The 13560-nt window shown below is 37.7% G+C and overlaps 1 pseudogene; it reads right to left on the bottom strand.

Moving 5' to 3' along the window:
• Positions 1-4983: 4983 nt before the first annotated feature.
• LOC102960123 lies at positions 4984-7652 on the bottom strand (annotated as a pseudogene).
• Between the last annotated feature and the right edge of the window lie 5908 nt (positions 7653-13560).

Raw genomic sequence — 13560 nt, 5'->3', positions numbered from 1 at the left:
ACTGATTAGAAGTTATGAAATCAATAATTAATATAGATTTATTGGAAATACAAATAAATACAAACCCCGTTGCTTTTGGGAACCTGTTTCATTACTTGATAAAAGAACACTAAATCATGTACCTTTTTCTGTAGTCAGAAGTCTCCTTTATAGTTTTGTTGTATTGATTAGTGAATATATTTAAAACATGGATTTCCTCTCAACATCTAATTTAAACACATTTTATTTTTAAAGGCAAATATATTTCCAAACTTAGGTACATTTACAACATGACATTATATGCTGAAATATTTTACTCTTCTATCCTCATACTATTTTAGGACATCTAATCTCTATATGCTTTTTAATATCGTGCAGATGGGGAAAGCAAAGCAGAAGGGATTTTACTTTAGTTTAAATACCATGTTTAGGTCATCATCACTCTTACTTATGTTTGTAAATTGAAGTAACTTTAATTTATTTAAGTGGTGTTTATAATATAGCATTTTGAAGATAAACAAATGCCATGATCATCTTCCAGAGGGGAAGCTAATCAGTTTGCTAAATAGAGACAGACTAACATGCCAGTCACTGTAACTTGTTTTTGACTTTGCTGCTGATAGAGTGTGAGTCCCCACAGCATATGATAATGTTTGATGTGTTAGAACACATTTTTTTCCCATTAATTCTCCTTTATATCGCCACCCACATCAGATATGCTTTCCAGCAGTGTACTGTTGGCTGTGCATTCAGAATTTAAATTGCTAAGGGCCTGTTCTCCTTCCCAAGAATATTATAAATCTCACCACTACTAATTGAAATTGTATGGTGGGGGTGCTCTTTCCCTCTGCTGTGTGTTTACATACCTGACTATTATCAATAAATAGGCCGTGGTGTTACAGGTGGTGCCTTCCTAGTCATCACAGATGCAAGGTGGAGGGAAGGATGCCTGGGCTGTTTAAGTGCAGGTATAAAACCGATTAAAGATGGAACACCCTGCAGCACTCACAGGATTTCAAATCTTTTATTAGAGGAAAATGCTTAGGAAAAGAAGGGTATACCCCTTGTTGGTTTTATTCGTTTGATAAACCAGTATTTATTAAGCGTCGACATGTGTCACCCCTGATCTAGACACTGGGAAAACATCAGGGAAGCAAAGAGAAAAACAATTCCTATCCTCATGGAGTTCACATTGAACTAAATAAATTAGATATTTAAGTTACAGATAACGTAAAATATAATAGAAGGTAGAAACAGGATAGAAAATAGAATTTTTCTATGGAGAGAAGCCAAGTCAGGATTTGATGTGAAGGCTGTTGAAATATTAGACAGATGGCCAGGAGAGACCTTGCAGAGAGGGTAACGCCTGAGTAAATCCTGAAGTGAATCGCACGGAATACTGAAGGAAGGGAGCCCAAGCCGCAGGAAGTAAACTGTAATAGCCCTGAAGCAGGCATGTGCCTGGACTGTTTAAGGAGAGTAGGGTCGCTCAAGAAAATTGCATAAGAGAAAAGCATAATAAGAGATGAGGCCATCAAAAGTATAAGAGCTTTGGATGTGGGGCCACATAGATCTTGTAGACTTTTCTTTTTTAAATTTTTTGTTTAAATGTTTATTTATTTTTGAAAGATGGAATGTGAGCAAGGGAGAGGCAGAGAGAGGGAGGGAATAGAGAATCTGAAGTGGGCTCTCTGCTGTCGGCACAGATGTGGGGCTCGAACCTACAAATAGTGAGATCATGACTTGAGCCAAAGTCAGAGCTTAACCAACTGAGCCACCCAGGTGCTCCAGACCTTGTAGACTTTTAAGGTGCTATAGAAAATCGTAGACAATCACTGGGAACTTGAGGCAGGCATCTGACAAGGTCTGTCTTATGTTTTCACAAAACCACTCTGGCTGTGTGCTTAAAAAAAAAAAAAAAAAAAAAAAAAAAAAAAAAGGAGCGCGGGCAGAAGCAAGGGAGAATAGCAGTGGACGTCACTCTCCAGCCTTCTTTTTCTGCCCTGTGCCCTGCAGGGGTAACCTCAATGGTATATATTAACCACTGATTGGCTTCTTTGAGTCTGGCTTGCATGGGGCTCAACTAATGAGAGACACTCATGGTGGGGGGGGGGGCGTGCGCAGGGACTGGGAAGAGAGTAAGATTTATCTCTTTCTTATGCTCTTCTCTTGCTGGCTCAGGTCCCCATTGGTTGTTCCTGTCCATCTACCAGGGCCACAGTTCCTTCTGGTGCCTCTCTCCATGCAGCTGCTTCTCTCATTTCCTGTAGCAGCTCCTTGGCCTTTGTAAGTAGTTCCTTTACTAAATCCTTCTTAATTATTCATATTTGTCGTCTGTTTTCTGCCTAGGATTGCCTGATGTATCAGATACAAGGCCATGCCATATTCCAGGGAGATATGATGATGACTTGGTCCAGGCTGATGGCAGTGGAGGTGGGGAGAAGTGTTTGAATTATGGACATTTTCAAATGAGAGCCTACTCAGTTTACTACTGAACACAATGTGGGGTGAAGGTGTGAAGACATGTAGGGGGTGCCTACATTTGTGGCCTGAGACACTTCAGTAATGGAGTGGCCTTTGAATATATTCTCTTGAAGTTCAGGGGAGAGAGCTGAGCTGCAGATCTAAAATTGAAAGTTACCTGTGTAGAGATGGCTTTTGAACCCTGATGTAGGATGAGATCACTAAGGGATTGAGTCTAGACAGAAAAGAGAGCAGATCCAAAAGGTGAGTCCTGGAGCAGCCTGGTATTTAGAGATTCAATAAATGAGGAATCTGATAAGGAGAGTGAAAAGGAATTACGCAAGAGGTAAAAAGCATTCCAAAGGATTGTGATATTCCTGAATCCAGGTGAAGAATCTCTACAGTAAAAATGGACAGACTGTTCTGTAAGGTTCTAATAAAATAATGCTGGCTTTCAGTGTAAATTAGAGCATTTTAAATAGATACATATGTATATATACATGTAAGATTTTGATACGCAAATTAAAGAGGCATATTAAAACTATGTCCCACAAGTAATAATGGCATTTCGATGACACACATCTCAGTTATCGTCGGTCATCTGAGACTCACTGTGACACTCTCACAAGGCAGCTTATATTTAGACACATTAGTGTTTCACAGCTTAACATCCTATACAGTGTTATCTACACTATTTCCCCAGAAGAATTTAAGTGTCAGGAAAAAATTTTAGAACTTATTTACCCCAAAGAAGTAGAAGTTTCTGCAGCGGCTGGGGAAGAGGGGGGGGGGGTGGGTGGGGAGGGGAAAACAGCTGAAGGAACTCAACTCTGACTCCAACAGGAAAAACTATGAATTTAATGGTTTAAGGGGGACAGAGTGCTGCCTCTCAGCTCATCCCAAACAATTAAAAAGTAAGGAACAAGAAAGGCAACTTGGAGCCCTGCATGAGTTTGGGAAACATATTTACAGTGATTGCAATTAATTTAGAGAAGTATTTCAGGTAAGGATAGCAACCGTAGACCATTGTTCATGGCTTTAAAATTCTTAACTCTCCATGTCATTAAAAATATTTATTTAAAAATAACTAGTGATTAATTTAGCTCAGTAAAAATATTTAATACACTTATTTTCTTGAGTTTTAATTGATACATAAATTTTTCAGCTCATTGGAAATTCACTTTTTATGAAGTGATTCATTAATCATTACAAACATGCTCATGTGTGTCACATTTCTGTAATTAAATTATTTTGCAAAAGGAGCTATTGCTGTGTAAAAGATTGGCTTCAAAACCCAATTCAATGCTAGATTAGTGAAGTTTCTTCCTAAGGAACTTGAGTTAGAAAGCTAACAGGGATCATGCAGTGTATAAAAGGAAATTCATATTTACTGTATGATACTAATTTTAATAATCTGCACACAAGTGCCAAAGTGACTAATCAAAAAATTGGTATTCACAGTCACATATGAAGGTTTGGTTCTGTTCATTTCAAGTGTTAAGGATGCAATTTTCTAGGACAACACTTTGGTTGCATTTAATTTTACTGTGAAATTTGAGGGACCTGAGATTTTTCTGATTTTCCTCCTCATAATATTACCTCTGTTTATTATGTTCTCCATGCTATCCATTTCTCCATAGAACTATAGTTTCCACAAGCACACTGAAGATTTACAAGATCCCTCTTACTGACCAATTTGCATTGGTTCTTTTCACATGAATCTTTTGCTAGCTTTTTTTTTTTAATCTCTTTGAAAAATATGTTCAATATGCTTCTACTTATTTAAAAAGTAGATGGCTAAAAACGTGGATAATAACTGCGATGGGTTGAAACACCATCAAATATGTTGAAATCCATGAGGTCCTAATAATATATTTTTTTAAAGAAGCTCATTGTTTTGAATACGGTTGGAGAAATGAGGAATCTGAAAAGGAGAGTGTGAAGGAATTACAGGAAAGAACCCAGGATTTAACCTGGCTTGTCTATGAGAACTGTACTTCGTAGTGACCAAACAGTTGATGAGGAAAAGATTACCTTTAAAAAGATACACGAAGCTGGACAACGTTAAGCCTATTGATCAAAGATTATAGGCTTAGTGAAGTTACATATTAAGTACATATTATCCTGTAGATTTTTGTCTAGTAGATGAGCACATTATTTCTATCCAGTGGAAAAGATAACCCTAAACATAAAACACCAACCAGTTGGTATATAATCTAACAAACTGCCTCTAACATTCCTTTATTAAATTGACGGTAAATTCTTAGCACCTCAAAATGTTCTTTTTCTGTGATGTGACTGTAACAGTCTTCTATTTGCAACTCAGGAAGGAAACAACTGTGTTCCAAAACAGCGAAAATACACAAGTCCAACAACTGAAGGTACTTTTTAAGCTGTCACATTCACTCTGAAGCCTATTCATCTCCTTCGGGATCCCAGAGATTAAGCACCTATTCTGCTCAGCTATGTAATAAAGTGGCAAACACGCTGTGCCACTGACATCACAGGACAGTTGCCTATAGAACTAGATGCTGCACTTTCTCACAGATTCTCATCCTCAGCTGAGACAGCAGTTGTCTGAGCAACCTCTAGATCTTGTTCATATTGTGCTGCCAGAGCTGGGTCCATGACAATCTCCGGTGGGGCAAGAGCAAGCATGGTGACAAACTTCAAGTCAGGGTCTCCAATTAGTTTTCTGGCAAGCCACAGGAAGGGCTTTTCAAAGTTGTAGTTACTTTTGGCAGAAATGTCATAGTACCGAAGGTTCTTCTTTCAGCGGAAGACGATAGATTTTTGCCTTAGCTTTCCTGTCCTGAACACCTACTTTGTTGCCACACAGCACAGTGTGGATGTTTTCAGATACTCATACCAGATCTCTGTGCCAGTTAGGCACATTCTTATAAGTAACCCGTGGTATTACACTAAATGTTATAATGGCACGCCGGGCTTGGATGTCCTATATCTTTCAGCCCACCAAATTTCTCAGAACCAGCCGTATCCCATATATTGATCTTATCAGGTCTTCTGTTGGTATGGAACACAAGGGAGTGGACTTCAGCACCCAAGGTGGCTTCATATTTCTTTTCAAATTCACCAGTCAGAAGACATTTTACAAATGTAGCTTTTCTAATACCACCATCGCCAAACAATTCAAGTTTGAACTGGACTTGGGGTTCTCCTCGGGCAGCCACTATGCTGTGGCTTCCAGAAGTGTCTCCGGCCCATCTGACTGAGGCTAAACCACTCTTTATATCTTACTGTTTTTCTCATTAATTAATGAGTTGAGTAAAATCCTAGACATATATTTATGTTAAATTTGCGTGAAAGTCATTTTACCTTTTTGAAAAATATATTCAGCAGCCATAAGCAATAAAGCTAGTAAATGAAGAAATGGAAGAGTCAGTATTCTGAGTTACTTTGCAACTCCTAATGAATTAGTGGATCTAGGCAACAATCATCAGTTGCTAGTGACATCACGTACAAAAACAAGACTGGATGGCTCCATTGGTAAAGTGTCCAGCTCTTGATTTTGGCTTAGGTCATGATATTACTATCTGTGGGCTTGAGCCCTGCATCGGGCTCTGTGCTGACAGTGTGGAACCTGTTTGGGAATCTCTCCCTCTGCTCCCCACCCCCCAAAAAAAACCCTTAAAAACAAAAACGAAAAAGAGACAATTAGGCAATATTCATCTTGTGGTGGAAATATACAATATATTCTATGAAGCAGTCTTGACAAAAATACTAAACCTGGATCTGAAGATACAGGTCAATGAATAAATTTGGCTTCAGGACAATTTGCATTGTATTATTAGTGATAATTTTTAAAACCGCTCTTTCATTTTATCTTCTCTCTGTCTCTTTCAGTCCAAGCAGGTAGTGCTCTGCTGGCAAACATTTTCAAGAACCTTGTTCACTCATGTATGTCTTAGAATTCACTTCACTAGCAAAAGACTCTCTTTCATACATCTCCCTGGATATTTCCATGTCTGTTGTAGCTTCTGCTTAGCTGGCTGAGGGGATCTATGAGGTGCATGCTTAATATTTGGTGTGTCTGAATTCTCTACTGATTTTTCTCAGTCATCAACGAAACTATTCAGTGACAGTCTGAACTGTTTCTCTAGAGTGGGATTTCCTGGGAGTGGTCTCTTAATTTCAGCATCTTTCGCAATCGAATAGGCCGAGTTTCCCAAAGTGTATCTTTTGCAATCGAATAGGCTGAGAGTTTCCCAAAGTGTCAAGTTCTGATTCCTTTTAAACAGTTCTTTGCTGCATTTCTCCCTTTGCTCTCACATTTTCTAATGAAAAGCAAGAAAAAACCTATTCACACCTTTAACACTTGGCTTGGAATCTCCTCCACTAAATATCTAAATTTATCGCTTAAAAGTTCTGCTTTTACAGAACTTCGGGACACAATTCTGCTAAGCTCTCTGCCACTCTGTTACAAGGATCCTCTTTCCTAGACAATTGAGGAAAGTCTGCAAAGTAAGGAAAGAACAAGATAAACAGAAAAAGTGACCCTTGAGGAAGTGGAATTAAACAATCTCCTTAGCCTCCTATCCCTTTTAATGGCCTACAAAAATTCAGGAACACATTGTATTCTACTCAGAGGATGAAACTCTACTCATGAAAAGAAATAATAAAGGAGCTGAAAGTTTCAAATAACATGTAGCTCATTTTCTTCGAAGTTTTCACCAGCAGTATCTTTAATGTCTATAATATATCTACCAACAGTCTGTTTATGATTTAAGGATTCTCCAAAGTGATATCTGTCTTCTCTACCATGCTCCTCACTCCCTTTTGAATCATTATTACCCATATTTCTACTAATGGTCTGCTTAAGTCCCTCTAGGCTTTTTCTATCATGCTCCTCAAAATTCTTCCAGCCTCTGCCACTTCCCAACCAATTCTAGAGCCCCTTCCGTTTATTTAGGTATTGTTATAGTAGCACCCTACTCTGAGTACCAAAATCTGTACTAGTTTACAATTGCTGCTGTGTCAAATTACCACAAATAGGGTGATTTAAAATGATACAAATTTATTATTTTACAGTTTTGTAGGTTAGACATCCAACATGGGTCTCAGTGGGCCGTCTGCAGGACGTCTGCAGAACTGGGTTCCTTTCTGGAGGCTTAAGGGGAGAACACATTTCCTTACCTTTTCCAGTTTGTAGAGGCTGCCTGCTTTTCTTGTCCCACCAGCACCTTTTCCATCTTTAAAGCCAGCAACGGTCAGCAGAGTCCTTTTTATACTGTCATCCTCTGGGTTTCTTTTTCAATTCACTCTTCCACTTTTACCGACCCTTGTGAATACTCTGGGTTCACTAGAATAATCCAGGATAATCTCCTTGTGTTAATGGAGGCTAATTCGCAAACTTCAGTCTACAACCTTAATTCCCCTTTGCCAAGTAACCAAACACATTCACAGGTTCTGAAGCTTAGGATATGGACATCCTTGGAAATCATTCTTCTACTTCTCATATACGTTCACCCTAGAAGGGATTCCCCAACAAGCTGCCCATTTATTGGCCACTCACATTAAAGTGAGTCTACTGTTAGCAAATGCCTGTGGACACAAACACTCTAAGTAACTTTTCTTTTTCTTTAAAATTTGGAGAGACTATAAGCATTCATTAGGTATTTGAGGAATATGTTCAAAGTATTGAAAAAGATAAGATAAATACACTGATCCAGAGAAGAATTGAATAAACAACCTCACCTCCTCTTCCCCCCTTTTAATTAACAGCCTGCAGAAATTCAAGAATACATTTGTATTCTACCCATATATCAATAAAATGTAATGAGAAGGAAAAAGAGAGCAAAAGAACTCTCCAAAATTAAAAATATGCATGCAAGCATAAAGTTTTTAGAAACCTTGCAATTGTTAAAGATAAGAAATCTCCTTGAAAATAGAACAGATCCGTCCAAGAAGTTGTTTTCAACTGATCAAATTTCCAGGAGAGTGCTGACAAAGTGGAGTGAAAAACATTCCCCCCAAAATGAACTTTTAAACTAAATTTCCAGAACTAAAGGGAAACACGTCTTGAAATAGGAAAGACTTTTCCACGACAAAAGACCCGAACTTAGACATCTGTGAGCAATTTCAGGAAATCAGGTATAGAGGATTCTAAAAGCTTTTCGTAAGAGAAAGTCATATATGCAATGTGATACCACTAGTTAGGGCATGCCATCAGTTCCACAAGCAGATGATAGAGTAATTCTTCAAAGTCCTAAGTTAAAGTAAATTTAAACTTAGAATACTTACGCCAGCCAAATTATTGATCATGGGTGAGTATGAAATTAAAGATGTTCGTATATTAAGGTACTCAGAAAGTCTGTCTCTTATACAATCTTCCTCAGTAGAGAAATCAAAAATAATTAATTATACTAAGAAAAAATGGGGGGAGTTTGAGATTATATAAATCATCTAAATCTTCATATAAGTAGCAGAAAAGAAATGGAGAAAAATCTAAATCTGATATTAGGCAAATAGCTGTAAATATAGCTCATTTTGCATGAAGAAAACCATCTTTAGAACTATACATAGCCAAGTTTAAAAGGCACTGCCTCTGATGTGTAGAATTAGGAGTGGAGAAAGATGGCTAAGAAGAGGGAGATGATGGTTAATTCTCATAGTGAAGGCTTTATATTACTATATGACTTTTGTACTTAGGGTTTAAAAGAGAAGAAGATGGCGACTGCCGGGAGGAGCGATGCAGAGAGTATGGAGAAGGTGCCTGCTAGTCTCTGTCCCAGAGAGCACCCCAGCAGGCCCCCAGAAGTGTGTCAAATCAGATGCCTGCCCTTCAGATCTGTGCTCCTAGACAAGCAAAGTCCAGGTGCCCCTCCTAGCAGCCGCTTCCTGCTGGGCCCTGCCCAGGTGAGTGCAAGCACTGGAGCCCTTTAAGAGTAGTTGTTGGATAGCAGCGGCCTTGTGGGTTTCCTGGATTCCAGGCCCTGTTGGTTTCTAAAGCTAGATGTTTGGGGGGCTCATGTCTCAGGTGCACGTCTTAAAAGTTGGGAGTTCTTGATGTGAGGTACAAACCCTTAGCTTCTTAGGGAAGAACTCTGGGTTTTCAGTTGCCTCTCAACTGTGGGTTGTTGGACTGGAAGAGGGGCTTTTGGCGGGATTGTGTCCCAGGCTCTCCTACTCCCTTTGAAGTGGATCTTCTCTCAATTTTTCAGACATGGACAAGTCACACAGTTTTTAGTTTTGTTTTTTTTTTTTTTTTTTTTTTTTTGCGGAGGAAATTGTTCCATATGTGGCTGTAGATTTAATGTTTGTGAGAGAAGGCGTGTTCAGGATTTTCTTTTGTGGCTAACTTGAGCCAGACCAGAACATGACTTTTATGCTTGGGGATATATTGAGAAAAACAATAAAGCTGGAGGAGAAGGATCAATTTTCCTCATTTGTATTATCAGTCAACATATGGGTAATTTTCAAGGGGTACAGGAGTGCTGATGCATAGGGGCACATGTACCCCAATGTTTATAGCAGCACTTTCAATAATAGCCAAATTATGGAAAGAGCCTACATGTCCACCAACTGCTGAATGGATAAAGAAGATGTGGTTTATACATACGATGGAATACTACTTGGCAATGAGAAAGAATGAAATCTGGCCATTTGCAGCAACGTGGATGGAACTGGAGGGTATTATGCTAAGTGAAATAAGTCAGACAGAGAAAGACAGATACCGTATGTTTTCACTCTTATGTGGATCCTGAGAAACTTAACAGAAGACCATGGAGGAGGGGAAAGGGAAAAAAAAAGTTACAGAGAGGGAGGGAGCCAAACGATAAGAGACTCTTAAATACTGAGAACAAACTGAGGGTTGATGGGGGGTAGGGGAGAGGGGAAAGTGGGTGATGGGCATTGAGGAGGGCATCTGTTGGGATGAACACTGGGTGTTGTATGGAAACCAATTTGACAATAAGTTATATTTAAAAAAAAAGAATGTGAAAAAAAACCATATGGGTAATTTTTATATTATGGTGCCTGTATCTTTGAAATCTCTGGAATAAGAACTATCAAATTAATTAGTATACTAACTCTCTTTGTCACCTTAGTTTTTAAGCTAAAAACTAGCTTAAACATAAATGTTTCAGTATTGCCTATAAAGTGAGTATCCTAGTGACTAAAATGTACCCCAATAATTAAAGCCTCCATGTCAGCAACATTTAGACAGCAAGATAAATAAGTGAATTATCAGAAGTAAGCATCTAGCCATATGTTTATGGAGATCTTATTGGAATACTCCACAGTCTGGGTGCATAGACTGTAAGAGTGGGCCTTCAGGAGCTGGCAAAAAACAATGAATTTGCTGTGCACAGTTAGGTCAACACGTTGAAATTTGCAAAGACTTTGTTTAAATTTCATGCGTCTGTGCCATGTGATTTAGGTCCAGAGTAAATATTTAAATGCATGAACCCTGCCCTAGTTGATAATTCCTTCAAATATGCCCTTTGACAACAAAGTAGATTTGTTCTCACAATAATAAATGTTGGGAGACATGGGGGAAGTTATAAATGGAAAGGCCTCTTACTAATGGACCTTGAGAGCTTACAAATCTTTTCTAATTTTGAGATTATCAGTGACTCTATACATGCACCACTCACAACAAAGGAGTTAAAGATAGAAAACTGAATAACCACTCTTTTTACCATAAAAGGGGTACATATTTGAGGATTATACAAACTAAACAGAATCAGCCCAAGACTTATCTATCACAAATTGACACCATAATTTTGTTTTTTTGCTTTGGAAGTAGGATGGTGGTGCCTTTAAAAATGCTTCAGTTCTGAAGGGAATAAAGGACCCTTGTTAGCCTTTTCTGCCCATTTATACTATGAAAGATAGTGTGGTTATTACACTGGCTCTACAAGATGGGCTTGATTGGAAGTCACTTCTGCCCCATAGTGGACTGTGTCAACATGTACTCCGAATTCAGTATATGGACTTCAGCAGCTGGTTCAGAATGACCGCACAGTGATTGGTTATGTATCATCTGGATATAGAGTATCATTTCTAACCAACCAACTCTGAGAGAGTGTAGTGAAGATGTTCATGTGTACATATGATCTTCTTTGAACAATTATCTAATACAGAATAAGGGACAATGAAAGTTTTTTGCCTATGCAATTGAAATTTAAGAACTGTTTGAAAACAGGTTAAATGTGGATACAGCAAATTGTCATTGAGTGAGTGCATAGGTACTGTTTAGAATTAAGGAATGCATTGTATGGAGTCACTGTCAAAGAAACAATTATAATAGGCTACAAAGCCTGCTAAAAAATAAAACATTATAAAAGGAGAGGACAAAAATTATAATACAGTAGGAACTGAGAGTCTAGAAATCAATATGGTAGCATGTGTAGGAGAAATATTGATAAGAAAAAGAAAAAAATAACAAAGAGTTATGTTGAGGGAGCTTTAAAACAATCAGTTGATTCTGATAGGGGCAGAGAAAAATCTCTAAAAATGTGGTAAGGACAAAAATATTCCTTTCAATTAGACTGATATATTTACACTATTAAAGTATCTGTTTGTTTATTTTAGAAACTGTGAGGAAGACATGAATGCCAAAAATATTACCAAAGTAACTTGAAAAATGGATTTTGGTTAATATCATAATCCTTTTCAGAAACATAGCTACCTTCCTAATTCTATGATTTCCCATGCTGATCTACAGTAATTAAAACATTGTTAACCCATGATTTTCTTTTCTTTAATATAATAATCCATGCTACAAAGTTAGATTTTTACCAGTATCTGGAATGTACATGTTGCACTGTGAGAAGTGATATTCAATGTCAGAGTAAGTCTAATGCATAATGTTTCTTTCTGTGTTAATATTTTATGGATTTTTTTCCCCTGCAGTTAAAACATGGCATGTGAAGTTTTGGAAAAAAGAATTATTTAATTTTTTTGAAACATAGTTTTCTTTTACAATGGGTGACTATTACTAGGTATTGCACATAATTAGGCCAGATAATTCATTTTGTAAATATAATTCTCTATGTAAGAAAACTGCTGACTTTTTTTTTTACATTTTATATTAGAAAAAATGAAGCATATACAAAGCAAACAGAATAGTGTACTCATCACCAGCTTCAAGAGTTATCTCACTTTTTTGTCATTTTTGTTTTGTCTCTCCCCTCATCATTACTGTAATTTTTAAATAGCTTTTTGAAGTAAAATTTACAGACACTGAAATGCACAAATGTAACCCAAACCCTATCAAGATATAAAATATGTCTATCATCTAGAAAGCTTCCTTATGTCCCTTCCCAGTCAGTCAACTGCCCCCATCCCCACCAAGGATTAATTTTTCTTGATCTAGAACTTCAGATGAATGTAATGATACATTTTGCACTTAATTGCACTGGCTTCTTTCACACAGCATAATGTTTATGAGATTCATCTATGTTGTTGGTGTATATTAGTGATTTGTTCCTTTTTCTAACTGAGTAGTACCCCATGGTAAGAACATAACACTGTTTGTTTGTTTACTCTTCTGCTGATGGACATTTGAGTTACTTCCAGTCTAGGGTATTAGGAATAAATCTGCTATACACATTCTTGTGTAAATCTTTTCATGAGCATATGTTTTTATTTCTCATTTTGTATGCCTAGGAGTAGAAATGCTGAGTCAAAAGTAGGAGTATGTTTAACGTGACAAGAAACTGACTGGTCTTTTCCCAAGGAGACTGTACCATTTCACATTCCCACCAGAAGTGTATTAGCATTCCACTAGCTACACATTCTGGCCAGTGCTTAGTGCAGTCAGGGTCTTTAATTTAGCCATTCTAGTGGGTGTCTAGTAGCAGCTTGTTAAGGTTTTAATTTGTATTTTCTGCAGGCCCAATGATGTTGAGCACTTTTTCATTTGCTGATTGTCTATTCAAATATGTTCACATGTGAACTCTTGGTTTGTGTTTTGTCCATGTTTAAAATGGGGTCGTTGGCCTTATTTATTGGTAGTAGTTACGTATACTCTCTGGATAGAAGTCCTTTGTCAGATTTATGTTTCACAAGAGTTTTCTCTGAATCTGTGCCTGGTTTTGAATTGTTTGTCCTGCTCCATTTATTTATTTGTCTACCCATATGCCAGTACCACAC

Source organism: Panthera tigris, chromosome D4 (assembly GCF_018350195.1).
Source record: "Panthera tigris isolate Pti1 chromosome D4, P.tigris_Pti1_mat1.1, whole genome shotgun sequence".
In the NCBI taxonomy this organism is placed as follows: Eukaryota; Metazoa; Chordata; class Mammalia; order Carnivora; family Felidae; genus Panthera; species Panthera tigris.
Note: the sequence above shows the minus strand (reverse complement) of the source record. Positions and strands in the feature narration are given on the sequence as shown.